The sequence below is a fragment of the Callithrix jacchus genome, chromosome 13 (genome assembly GCF_049354715.1).
Source record: "Callithrix jacchus isolate 240 chromosome 13, calJac240_pri, whole genome shotgun sequence".
NCBI classification, from domain to species: Eukaryota; Metazoa; Chordata; class Mammalia; order Primates; family Cebidae; genus Callithrix; species Callithrix jacchus.
The window spans coordinates 619,011-634,079 of NC_133514.1; positions in this window are offsets into that span (position 1 = coordinate 619,011).

The following is a 15,069-nucleotide window of genomic DNA, read 5'->3' on the forward strand; positions in this document are numbered from 1 at the left end:
TTTTGGAGTATATACACCAATTCAATAAGCTCTCTCATGTAAAATGCAGAAATTATAATTTTACGTGAATCCAAAAAAATCTAAATAATATCTAGGCGCCTCAAAGTTAAAAGAAAATGGCTCGGAATATAGTATGTTAGATAAAATATACAATGCCTTATTCTACTCGTTTTTGGAGCATATACACCAACTCAGTATGCTCTCTCATGTAAAATACCGAAATTTTAATTTTACGCGAATCGAAAGAAATCTAAATAATATCTAGGCGCCCCAAAGTTATAAGAAAATGGCTCGGAATATAGTCTGTTGGAAAAAATACACAATGCCTTATTCTACTGTGTTTTGGAGTATATACACCAACTCAGTATGCTCTCTCATGTAAAATACTGAAATTCTAATTTTACCTGGACTGAAAAAATCTTCATAATATCTAGGCGCCCCAATGTTAATAAAAAATGGCTCTGAATATAGTCTTAAAAAAATATACAATGCCTTATTCTACTCTGTTTTGGAGTATATACATTAACTCAGTATGCTCTCTCATGTAAAATACAGAAATTCTATATTTAAGCGAATCGAAAAAATTCTACATATAAACTAGGCACACCAATGTTAAAAACAAAATTGCTCTGAATATATTCTGTCAGAAAAAATATTCAATGCCCTTTTCTACTCTGTTTTGGAGTATATACATCAACTCAATATACTCTCTCATGTAAAATACAGAAATTCTATATTAAAGCGAATCGAAAAATATCCAAATATAATCTAGGCACCCCAATGTTAACAGCAGAATTGCTGAGAATATATTCTGTCAAAAGAAATATACAATGCCCTTTTCTACTCTGTTTTGCAGTATATAACCCAACTCAATAGGCTCTCTCTTGTGAAATGCAAACATTCTAATTTCACGCGAATCGAAATAAATCTAAATAATATCTAGGCGCCCCAAAGTAAAAAGAAAATGGCTCGGAATATAGTCTGTTAGAAAAAATATACAATGCCTTATTCTACTCTGTTTTGGAGTATATACACCAACTCAGTATGCTCCCTGATGTAAAATACCGAAATTCTAATTTTACGCGAATCGAAAAAAATTTAAATTTTATATAGGCTCCCCAATGTTAAAAGGAAAATTGCTCTGAATATAATCTGTCTGAAAATATATTCAATGCCTTTCTCTACTATGTTTTGGAGTATATACACGAACTCAGTATGCTCTCGCGTGTAAAATAAAAAAATTCTAATTTTACCCGAATCGAAATATCTAAATATTATCTAGGCAATGCAGTGTTAAAAACAAAATTGTTCTTAATATATTTTGTCAGAAAAAATATACAATGCCCTATTTTACTCTGTTTTGGAGTATATACACGAACTCCATATGCTCTCTCATGTTAAATACAGATATTCAATATTTAAGCGAATCGAAAAAAATCTAAATTTATCTAGGCACCCCAATGTTAAAAGCAAAATTGCTCTGAATATAATCTGTCTGGCAAAATATACAATGCCCTTTTCTACTCTGTTTTGGAGTATATACATTAACTCCATATGCTCTCTCATGTAAAATACAAAAATTCTATATATAAGCGAATCGAAAACAATCTTAATATTATCAAGGCACCCCAATGTTAAAAACAAAATAGCTCTGAATATAATCTGTCAGAAAAAATATACAATGCCCTATTCTACTCTGTTTTGGAGTATATACACCAACTCCATATGCTCCATCATGTAAAATACAGAAATTATAATTTTACCCAAATCGAAAAAATCTAAATATAATTTAGGCACCCCAATGTTAAAAACAAAATTGCTGTGAATATAATCTGTCAAAAAAATATAAAATGCCCTATTCTACTCTGTTTTCGATTATATACACCAACTCAGTATGCTGACTCGTGTAAAATAAAAAAATTCTAATTTTACCCATATCGAAAAAATCTAAATATTTTCTAGGCAACGCAATGTTAAAAACAAAATTGCTCTGAATATATTGTCAGAAAAAATATACAATGCCCTATTTTATTCTGTTTTGGAGTATATACACCAACTCCATATGCTCTCTCATGTAAAATACAGAAATACTATATTTAAGCGAATCGAAAAAAAATCTAAAAATTATCTAGGCAACCCAATGTTAAAAAAAAATTTCTCTGAATATAATCTTTCAGAAAAAATATGCAATGCTCTTTTCTACTTTATGTTGGAATATATACACCAACATTATATGCTCTCTCATGTAAAATAACGAAATTCTATATTTAAGCGAATTGAAGAAAATCTAAATATTATCTAGGCACCCCAATGTGAAAACCAAAATTGCTCTGAATATTATCTGTGAATAAAAATATATAATGCCCTTTTCTACTCTGTTTTGTAGTATATACACCATCTCAATATGTTCTCTCATGTAAAATAACAAAATTTTAATTTTACGCGAATCGAAAAAAATTTAATTATATCTAGGTGCCCCAAATTTAAAAGAAAATGGCTGTGAATATAGTCTGTTAGAAAAAATATACAATGCCTTATTCTACTCTGTTTTGGAGTAAATACACCAACTCAGTATGCTCTCTCATGTAAAATACAGAAATTCTAATTTTACCAGAATCGAAAAAATCTAAATATTATCGAGGCACCTCAATGTTAAAAACAAAATTGCTCTGAATATAATCTGTCAGAAAAAATATACAATGCCGTATTCTACTCTGTTTTGAAATATATAAACCAACTCCATATGCTCTCTCATGTAAATTACAGAAATTCTATATTTAAGCGATACGAAAAACATCTAAATATAATCTAGGCACCCCAATGTTAAAAACAAAATTTCTCTGAATATAATCTGTCAGAAAAAATATACAATGCCCTTTTCTACTCTGTTTTGGGGTATATACACCAACTCCATATGCTCTCTCATGTAAAATACAGAAATTCTATATTTAAGTGAATCGAAAAAATTCTAAATATTATCTAGTCACCTCAAGGTTAAAAACAAAATTGCTCTGAATATAATCAGTCAGAAAAAATATACAATGCCCTTTTCTACGCTGCTTTGGATTATATACACAAACTACTTTTACTCTCTCATGTAAACTACAGAAATTCGATATTTAAGCGAACCGAAAAAAATCTAAATATTATCTTGGCACCCCAATGTTAAAAACAAAATTGCTCTGAATATAATCTGTCAGAAAAAATATACAATGCCGTTTTCTACTCTGTATTGGAGAATATACACCAACTCAATATGCTCTCTCATGTAAATTACCCAAATTCTAATTTTACACGAATTGAAAAAAATCTAAATAATATCTAGGCACCCCAAGGTTAAAATAAAAACTGCTCTAAATATAATCCGTCAGAAAAAATACCCAATGCCCTTTTCTACTCTGTTTTGGAGTATATACAACGACTCAATATGCTCTCTCATGTAAAATACGGAAATTCTAATTTTACGTGAATCGAAAAAAATCTAAATATTATCTAGGAAAACCAATGTTAAAAGCAAAATTGCTCTGATTATAATCTCTCAGAGAAAATCTACAATACCCTTTTCTACTCTATTTTGGAGTATATAAACCAACTCAATATGCTCTCTCATGTGAAATACCGAAATTCTAAATTTACGCGAATTGAAAAAAATTGAAATATTATCTAGGCACCCCAATGTTAAAAGTAAAATTGCTCTTAATAAAGTCTGTCAGAGAAAATACACAATGCCCTTTTCTGCACGGTGTTGGTGTATATACACCAACTCAATATGCTCTCTCATGTAAAATACAGAAATTCTAATTTTACATGAATCGAAAAAAATCTAAATATTATCTAGGCACCCCAATGTTGAAAGTAAAATTGCTCTGAATATAATCTATCAGAAATAATATAAACTGGCCTTTTCTACTCTGTTTGGGAGTATACAAACCAACTCAACATGCTCTCTCATGTAAAATATCAAAATTCTAATTTATATGAACCGAAAAAATTTAATTTTATCTTGGCACCCCAATGTTAAAAGCAAAATTGCCCTGAATATCATCTGTCAGAAGAAATATGCAATGCCCTTTTATACTCTGTTTTGGGGTATATACACCAACTCAATATGCTCTCTCATGTAAAATACCGAAATTCTAAATTTACGCGAATCTAAAAAAATCTAAATATTATCTACGCACCCCAATATTAAAAGCAAAATTGCTATGAATATTATTTTTCAGAAAAAAATATACAATGCCTTTTTCTACCCTGTTTTGGAGTATATACACCAACCCAATATGGTCTCTCATGTAAAAATCTGAAATTCTATATATACTCGATAGAAAAAATCTAAATATTATCTAGGCACCCAAATGTTGATAAAAAGTGGCTCTGAATATAATTTGTCAGAAAAAATATACAATGCGGTTTCTACTCTGTTTTGGAGTACATATACCAACTCAGAATGCTCTCTCATGTAAAATACCAAAATTATAAATTTACGTTAATCAAAGGAAATTTAAATATTATCTAGGCACCCCAATGTTAATAGCAAAATTGTTCTGAATATAAAATGTCAGAAAAAATATACAATGCCCTTTTCTACTTTGTTTTGGAGGATATACACTAACTCAATATGCTCTCTCATGTAAAATACAGAAATTCTAAATTCACTCGAATTGAAAAAAATATAAATATTAATTTGGAATCCCCATGTTAAAAGCAAAATTTCTCGGAATATTATATGTCAGAAATAATACACAATGCCCTATTCTATTCTGTTTTGGAGTATATACACCAACTCAATATGCTCTCCCATGTAAAATACCAAAATTCTAATTTTACGGGAATCGAAAAAAATCTAAATATTATTTAGGAACCCCAATGTTAAAAGCAAAATTGCTCTGAATAAAATCTGTCAGAAATAATATAAAATGCAATTTTCTACTCTGTTTTGGAGTATATACACCTACTCAATATCCTCTCTCATGAACAATACCGAAATTCAAATTTTTCACGAATCGAAAAAAATCTAAATATTATCTAGGAACCCTAATGTTAAAAAATAATGGCTCTGAATACAATCTGTAAATACAAATATAGAATGACTTTTTCTACTTCGTTTTGGAGTATATACACCAACTCAATATTCTCTCTAATGTAAAATACCGAAATTATAAATTTACGCACATTAAAAAAATTCTAAATATTATATAGGCACCTCTATGTTAAAAGCAAAATTTTTCTGAATGTAATCTGTAAGAAGAAACATAAAATGCCTTTTTCTACTCTCTTTTGAAATATATACACCAACTCAATATGCTCTCCCATGTAAATTGCAGAAATTATAATTTTACACGAACCGAAAAAATCTAAATATTATCTAGGCATTCCAATGTTAAAACCAAAATTGCTCTGAATATAATCTGTCACAAAAAAATACACAATGCTTTTTTCTATTCGGTTTTGGAGTACATACAGCAACTCAATATGCTCTCTCATGTAAAATACCGAAATTCTAAATTTACGCGAATCATAAAATATCTAAATATTATCTATGCACCCCAATGTTAAAAGCAAAATGACTCTGAATATAATCTGTCCGAAAAAATATACAATGCCCCTTTCTACTCTCTTTCGGAGTATATAAACCAACTCAATATGCTCTGTCATGTAAAATACTGAAGTTCTATTTATACACGAATCGAAAAAATCTAAATATTATTTAGGAAGCCCAATGTTAAAAGAAAATGGCTCTCAATATAATTTGTCAGAAAAAATATACAATGCTTTTTTCTACTCTGTTTTGGAGTATATACACCAACTCAATATGCTCTCTCATGTAAAATACTGAAATTCTAATTTTACTCGAATCGAAAAACATCTAAATGTCATCTAGGCAACCCAATGTTAGAAGCAAAATTGCTCTGAATATTATCTGTCAATGAAAATATACAATGCCCTTTTCTACCCGATTTTGGAGTATATACACCAACTCAATATGCTCTATCATGTACAATACCGAAATTATAAATTTGCGCGAGTCGAAAAAAATATAAACAATATCTAGGCACTGCAACGTTAAAAGCAAAATTTCTCTGAATATAATGTGTCAGAAAAAATATACAATGCGATATTCAACTCTGTTTTGGAGTATATACAACAACTCAAAATGCTCTCTCACGTTAAATACCAAAATTTTAATTTTACGCTAATCGAAATAAATCTAAATCTTATCTATGTACCCCAATGTTGAAAGCAAAATTGCTCTGAATATAATCTGTCAGAAAAAATATACAATGCCCTTTTTTACTCTGTTTTGAAGTATATACACCAACTCCATATGCTCTCTCATGTAAAATACCGAAATTCTAATTTTAGGTGAATAAAAAAAAATCTAAATATTATCTAGGCACCCCAATGTTAAAAGCAATATTGCTCAGAATATAATCTGTCAGAAAAAATATACAATGCCCTTTTCTACTCTGTTTTGTAGTATATACACCAACTCAATATGCTCTCTCATGTAAAATACCGAAATTCTAAATTTACCCCAACCGAAAAAATCTAAATATTATATAGGCACCCCAATGTTAAAAGCCAAATTTCTCTGAATATAATCTGTCAGAAAAAATATACAATGCCCTCTTCTATTCTGTTTTGTAATATAAACACCAACTCAATATGCTCTGTCATGTAAAATACAGAAATTCTAATTCTACCCGAATCTAAAAAAATCTAAATATTATCTAGGCACCCCAATGTTAAAAACAAAATTGCTCTGAATATAATCTGTCAGAAAAATATACAATGCCCTTTTCTACGCTGTTTTGGAGTATATACACCAACTAAATATGCTCTCTCATGTAAAATACCGAAATTCTAATTTTAGGTGAATCAAAATAATCTAAATAATATCTAGGCGCCCCAAAGTTAAATGAAAATGCCTCTGAATATAGTCTGCTAGAAAAAATATGAAATGCCTTATTTTACTTTGTTTTGGAGTATATACACAAACTCAGTATGCTCTCTCATGTAAAATACAGAAATTCTAATTTTACGTGAATCGAAAATAATCTAAATATTATCTAGGCAACCCAATGCTAAAAAAAATTGCTCTGAATATAATCTGTAACAATAAATATAAAATGCCCTATTCTACTCGGTATTGGAGTATATACACCAACTCCATATGCTCTCTCATGTAAACTACAGAAATTCTATAATTAAGGGAATCAAAAAAAATCTAAATATTGTCTAGGCACCCCAATGTTAAAAGAAAATTGCTCTGAATATAATATGTCAGAAAAAATATACAATGCACTTTCATACTCTGTTTTGTAGTATATACACCAACTCAATATGCTCTCTCATGTAAAATACAGAAATTCTAATTTTACAGGATCGAAAAAATCTAAATATTATCTAGGCACCCGAATGTTAAAACAAAATTGCTCTGAATATAATCTGTCAGAGAAAAATATACAATGCACAATTGTACTCGGTTTTGGAGTATATACACCAACTCCATATGCTCTATCATGTAAAATACTGAAATTCTATATTTAAGCGAATCGAAAACAATTTAAATATTATCTAATCACCCCAATGTTAAAAACAAATTGCTCTGAATATAATCTGTGAGAAAAAATATACAATGCCCTATTCTACTCTGTTTTGGAGTATATACACCAACTCCATATGCTCTCTCATGTAAAATACAGAAATTCAAATTCTACCCGAATCGAAAAAATATAAATATAGTCCTGGCACCCCAATGTTAAAAACAAAATGGCTCTGAATATAATCTTTCAGAAAAAATATACAATGCCTTATTCTACTTGGTTTTGGAGTATATACACCAACTCCATATGCTGTCTTACGTAAAATACAAAAATTCTATATTTAAGCGAATCGAAAAAAATCTAAATATTATCTAGGCAACCCAATGTTAAAAACAAAATTGCTCTGAATATAATCTGTCAGAAAAAAATATACAATGCCCTTTTCTATTCTGTTTTGGAGTATATACACCAACTCAATATGCTCTCTCATGTAAAATACCGAAATTTTAATTATATGTGAATCAAAAAAAAAACTAAACAATATCTAGGCGCCCCAAAGTTAAAAGAAAATGGCTCTGAACATAGTCTGTCAGAAAAAATATACAATGCCCTATTCTACTCTGTTTTGGAAAATATACACAAACTCCATATGCTCTCTAATGTAAAATACAGAAATTCTATATTTGAGTGAATTGAAAAAAACTAAATATTATCTAGGCACCCCAACGTTAAAAGCAAAATTGCTCTGAATATAATCTGTCAGAAAAAATATACAATGCCCTTTACTAGTCTGTTTTGTAGTATATACACCAACTCAATATGCTCTCTCATGTAAATTACCGAAATTCTAATTTTACGTAAATCGAAAAAAATCTAAATAATATCTAGGTGCCCCAAAGTTAAAAGAAAATGGCTCTGAAAATAGTCTGTTATAAAAAATATACAATTTTTTTTTCTACTCTGTTTGGAGTATATAGACCAACTCAGTATGCTCTCTGATGTAATATACCGAAATTCTAATTTTTCGTGAATCGAAAAAAATCTATATATTATCTAGGCACTGGAATGTTAACAGTAGAATTGCTCTGAATATAATGTGTCATAAAACATATACAATGCCCTTTTCTACTCTGGTTTGGAGTATATACACCAACTCAGTATGCTCTCTCATATAAAATAAAGAAATTCTAATTTTAGGCGAATCGAAAGAAATCTAAATAATATCTAGGCGCCCCAAAGTTAAAAGAAATTGGCTCTTAATATAGTCTGTTAGAAAAAATATAGAATGCCTTCTTCTACTTTGTTTTGGAGTATATACAACAACTCAGTATGCTCTCTCATGTAAAATACAAAAATTCTATATTTAAGTGAATCGAATAAAATCTAAATATTATCTAGGCCCCCCAATGTTAAAAACAAAATTGCTCTGAATATAATCTGTCATAAAAAATATACAATTACCTTTACTACTCTATTTTGCAGTCTATACTCCAACTCAATATGCTCTCTTATGTAAAATACCAATATTCTGATTTTACACGAATGAAAAAAAATATAAATAATATCTAGGCAACCCAAAGGTTAAAGAAAATGGCTGGGAATATAGTCTGTTAGAAAAAAATACAATTCCTTATTCTACTCTGTTTTGGAGTATATACACCAACTCAGTATGTTCTCACATGTAAAATACCGAAATTCTAATTTTACGTGAATCAAAAAATATCTAAATATTATTTAGTTACTTCAATGTTAAAAACAAAATTGCTCTGAATATAATCTGTCAGAGAAAATATACAATGTCCTCTTTTACTCTTTTTTAGAGTATATGCATTAACTCCATATGTTCAACTATTTAAAATACAGAAATTCTATATTTAAGCGAATCGAATAAAATCTAAATATTATCTAGGCACCCCAACATTAAAAGCAAAATTGCTCTAAATATAATCTGTCAGAACAAATACACAATGCCCTCTTCTACTCTGTTTTGTAGCATATACACGTAATCCATATGCTCTCTCATGTAAAATAGAGAAATTCTATTTTTACCAGAATCGAAAAATCTAAATATTATCTAGACACCCCAATGTTAAAAGCAAAATTGCTCTGGATATAGTCTGTCAGAAAAAATATACAATGCCCTATTCTACTCTGTTTTGGATTATATACACCAACTCAATATGCTCTCTTATGTAAAATAAAGAAATTCTAATTTTACGCAAATTGAAAAAAATCTAAATAATACCTAGGCGCCCCAAAGTTAAAAGAAAATGACTCTGAATATAGTCTGTTAGAAAAAATATACATTGCCTTATTCTACTCTGTATTGGAGTATATACACAAACTCAGTATGCTCTCTCATGTAAAATACAGAAATTATAATTTTACGTGAATCGAAACAAATCTAAATATTATCTAGGCACCCCAACGTTAAAAACAAAATTGCTCTGAATATAATCTGTCATAAAAAATAAACAATGCCCTATTCTACTCTGTTTAGGAGTATATACCCCAACTCTGTATGCTCTCTGTTGTGAAATATAGAAATTCTAATTTTACGTGAATCGAAAACAATTTAAATATTATCTAGGCACCCCAATGTTAAAAGCAAAATTGCTCTGAATATTATCTGTCAGAAAAAATATACAATGCCCTTTTCTACTCTGTTTTGGTGTATATACACCAACCCAATATGTTCTCTTGCGGAAAATAAGGAAATTATAATTTTACGCGAATCAAAAAAAATCTAAATAATATCTAGGCGCACCAAAGTTAAACGAAAATGCCTCTGAATATAGTCTGTTAAAGAAAATATACATCGCCCTTTTCTACACTCTTTTATAGTTTATACACAAAATCAGTATGCTCTCTGATGTAAAATACAGAAATTATAATTTTAGGAGAATAAAAAAAAATCTAAATATTATGTGGGCACCCCAATGTTAAAACAAAATTTCTCTGAATATAATCTGTCAGAAAAATATACAATGCCTTATTCTACTCTGTTTTGTAGTATAGACACCAACTTAATATGCTCTCTCATGTAAAATACAGAAATTCTATATTTATGTGAATCGAATAAAATCTAAATATAATCTAGGGACCCCAATGTTAATAGAAAATTGCTGTGAATATAATCTGTTAGAAAAAAATATACAATGCCTTATTCTACTCTGTTTTGGAGTATATACACTAACTCAGTGCGCTCTCTCATGTAAAATACTGAAATTCTAACTTACATGAATCGAAAAAAATCTAAATATTATCTAGGCACACCAATGATAAAACCAAAATTGCTCTGCAAATAATCGTTCAGAAAAAATATACAATGCCCTTTTCCACTCTTTGTTGGAGAATATACACCAACTCAATATGCTCTCTCATGTAAAATACCAAAATTCTAATTTACGAGAATGGGAAAAATCTAAATAATATCTATGCGTCCCAACGTTAAAAGAAAATGGCTCTGAATATAGTCTGTTAGAAAAAATACACAAGGTTTTATTCTACTCTGTTTAGGAGTATATACACCAACTTCATGTACTCTCTCATGTAAAATACAGTAATTCTAATTTTACCGGAATACTTAAAATCTAAATATTACCTAGGTACCGCAATGTTTAAAACAAAATTGCTCTGAATATAATCTGTCAGAAAAAACATACAATACCCTATTCTACTCTGTTTTGAAGTATATACACCAACTCCATATGCTCTCTCAATTAAAATACAGAAATTCTATATTTAAGCGAATCGAAAAAAATCTAAATATTATCTAGGCACCTTAATGTTAAAAGGAAAATTGCTCTGAATATAATCTGTCAGAAAAAATATACAATGCCTTATTCTACTCTGTTTTGGAGTATATACACCAACTAAGTATGCTCTCTCATGTAAAATACCGAAATTCTAATTTTATGCAAATCGAAAAACATCTCAATAATATCTAGGCGACCCAAAGTTAAAAGAAAGTGACTCTGAATATAGTCTGTCAGAAAAAATATAAAATTCCTTATTCTACACTGTTTTGGAGTATATACATCAACTCAGTATGCTCTCTCATGTAAAATACAAAAATTCTAATTTTACCCAAATGGAAAAAATCTAAATATTATATAGGCACCCCAATGTTAAAAAGAAAATTGCTCGGAATATAATCTGTCAGAAAAATATACAATGCCCTATTCTACTCTGTTTTGGAGTATATACACAAACTAAGTATGCTCTCTCATGTAAAATACCGAAATTCTAATTTTACGTGAAGGGAAAAAAATCTAATTATCATCTAGGCAACCAAAAGTTAAAAGCAAAATTGCTCTGAATATAATCTGAAAGAAAAATTATACAATGCGCTTTTCTACTATGTTTTGGACTATATACACCAACTTCATATGCTCTTTCAGGTAAAATACAGAAATTCTATATTGAAGCAAATCGAAAAAAATCTAAATATTATCTAGGCACCTTAATGTTAAAAGCAAAATTGCTCTGAATATAATATGTCAAAAAAAATATACAATGCCTTATTCTACTCTGTTTTGGAGGATATACACCAACTCAGTATGCTCTCTTATGTAAAATACCAAAATTCTAATTTTACGTGAATCGAAAAAAATCGAAATATTATCTAGGCACCCGAATGTTAAAAGCAAAATTGCTGTGAATATAATCCATAAGGAAAAATATACAATGCCATTTTCTACTCTGTTTTGGAGTATATACACCAACTTAATATGCTCTCTCATGTAAAATACCGAATTTCTAATTTTACGTGAATAAAAACAATCTAAATATTATGTAGGCGCCCCAAGGTTAAAAGAAAATGACTCTGAATATAGTCTGTTATAAAAAATATACAATGCCTGATTCTACTCTGTTTTGGAGTATATATACCAACTCAGTATTCTCTCTCATGAAAAATACAATAATTCAAATTTTACCCGAATCGAAAAAATCTATATATGATCTAGGCACCCCAATGTTAACAAACAAAATGGCTCTGAATATAATCTATCAAAAAAAATATACAATGCCCTATTCTACTCTGTTTTGGAGTATATACACCAACTCCATATGCTCTCTCATGTAAAATACAGAAATTCTATAAGCGAATCAAACAAAATCTAAATATTATCTACACACGCCAACGTTAAAAGCAAAAGTGCTGTGAATATATTCGGTCAGAAGAAATATACAATGCCCGTTTCTACTCTGTTTTGTAGTATATACACCAACTCAATATGCTCTCTCATGTAAAATAGAGAAATTCTAATTTTACCCGAATCAAAAAATGTAAATATAATCTAGGCACCCTAAAGTTAACAACAAAATTGCTCTGAATATAATATTTCAAGAAAAATATACAATGCCCTATTCCACTCTCCTTTGGAGTATATACACCAACTCCATATGCTTTTTCATAAAAAATACAGAAATTCTATATTTAAGCGAATAAAAATAATCTAAATAATATCTAGGTGCCCCAAAGTTAAAAGAAAATGGCTCTGAATATAGTCTGTTAGAGAAAATATACAATCCCCTATTCTACTCTCTTTTGGAGTATATACACCAACTCAGTATGCTCCCTCATGTAAAATACCGAAATTCAAATTTTACGTGAATCAAAAAAATTCTAAATATTATCCAGGCACCAATATGTTAAAAGGAAAATTGCTCTGAATATAATGTGTCAGAGAAAATATACAATGCCCTTTTCTACTCTGTTTTGAAGTATATACACCAACTCCATCTGCTCTCTCATGTAAAATACCGAAATTCTAATTTTACGCGAATCGAAAAAAATCTAAATAATATCTAGGCGCCTCAAAGTTAAAAGAAAATGACTCTGTATATAGTCTGTTAAAGAAAATATACAATGCCCTATTCTACTCTGTTTTGGAGTATATACACCAAATCAGTATGCTCTCTCAAGTAAAATACAGAAATTCTAATTTTACCCGAATCAAAAAAATTCTAAATATTATCTAGGCACCACTATGTTAAAAACAAAATTGCTCTGAACATAATCTGTCAGAAAAAATATACAATGCCCTTTTATACTTTTTTGTAGTATATACACCAACTCAATATGCTATCTCATATAAAATAATGAAATTCTAATTTTACGTGAATTGGAAAAAACCTAACATTATATAGGCACCCCAATGTTAGAAACAAAATTGCTCTGAATATATCTGTCAGAGAAAATAAACAATGCCCTATTCTACTCTGTTTTGGAGTATATACACCAACTCAATATGCTCTCTAATGTAAAATACAGAAATTCTAGTTTTACCAAAATCGAAAAAAATCTAAATAATATCTAGGCGCCCCCAAGTCAAAAGAAAATGGCCCTGAATATAGTCTGTCAGAGAAAATATACAATGCCTTATTCTACTCTGTTTTGGAGTGTATACACCAACTCAGTAAGCTCTCTCATTTAAAATAAATAAATTCTAATTTTACCCGAATCTAAAAAATCTAAATATTATCTGGGCACCCCAATGTTAAAATCAAAATTGCTCTGAATAAAATCTGTCAGAAAAAATATACAATGCCTGTTTCTACTCTCTTTTGTAGTATATACACCAACTCTACCTGCACTCTCATGTAAAATACTGAAATTATAATTTTAGGCGAATCGAAAAAAATCTAAATAATATCTAGGCGCCGCAAAGTTAAAAGAAAGTGGCTCTGAATATAGTCTGTTAGAAAAAATATACAATGCCCTATTCTACTCTGTTTTGAAGTATATACACCAACTTCATATGCTCTCTCATGTAAAATACAGAAATTCTATATTTAAGCGAATCGAAAAAATCTAAAAATTATCTAGGCAACCCAAAGTTAAAAAAAAAATTCTCTGAATATAATCTGTCAGAAAAAATATACAATGCCCTATTCTTTTCTGTTTTTGAATATATACAAGAACTCAGTATACTCTCTAATGTAAAATACCGAAAATCTAAATTTACGTGAATCGAAAAAAACATAACTATTATCTAGGCACCCCAATGTTAAAAGCAAAATTGTTCTGAATACAATCTTTCATAAAAACTATAAAATTCCCTTTTCTACTCTGTATTGGAGTATATAAACCAACTCAGTATGCTCTCTCATGTAAAATACCGAACTTCTAATTTTACGCGAATCGAAAATAATCTAAATAATATCTAGGTGCCCCAAAGTTAAAAGAAACTGGATCTGAATATAGTCTGTTAGACAAAATATAAAATGCCTTATTCTACTCTGTTTTGGAGTATATACACCAACTCAGTATGCTCTCTCATGTAAAATACAGAAATTAAAATTTTACCCGAATCGAAAAAATCTAAATATTATCTAGGCACCCCAATGTTAAAAACAAAATTGCTCTGAATATAGTCTGTCATAAAAAATATACAATGCCCGATTCTTCTCTGTTTTGGACTATACACCAACTCAATATGCTCTTTCATATAAAATACCGAAATTCTAATTTTACACGAATTGAAAAGAATCTAAATAATAACCTGGCGCCCCA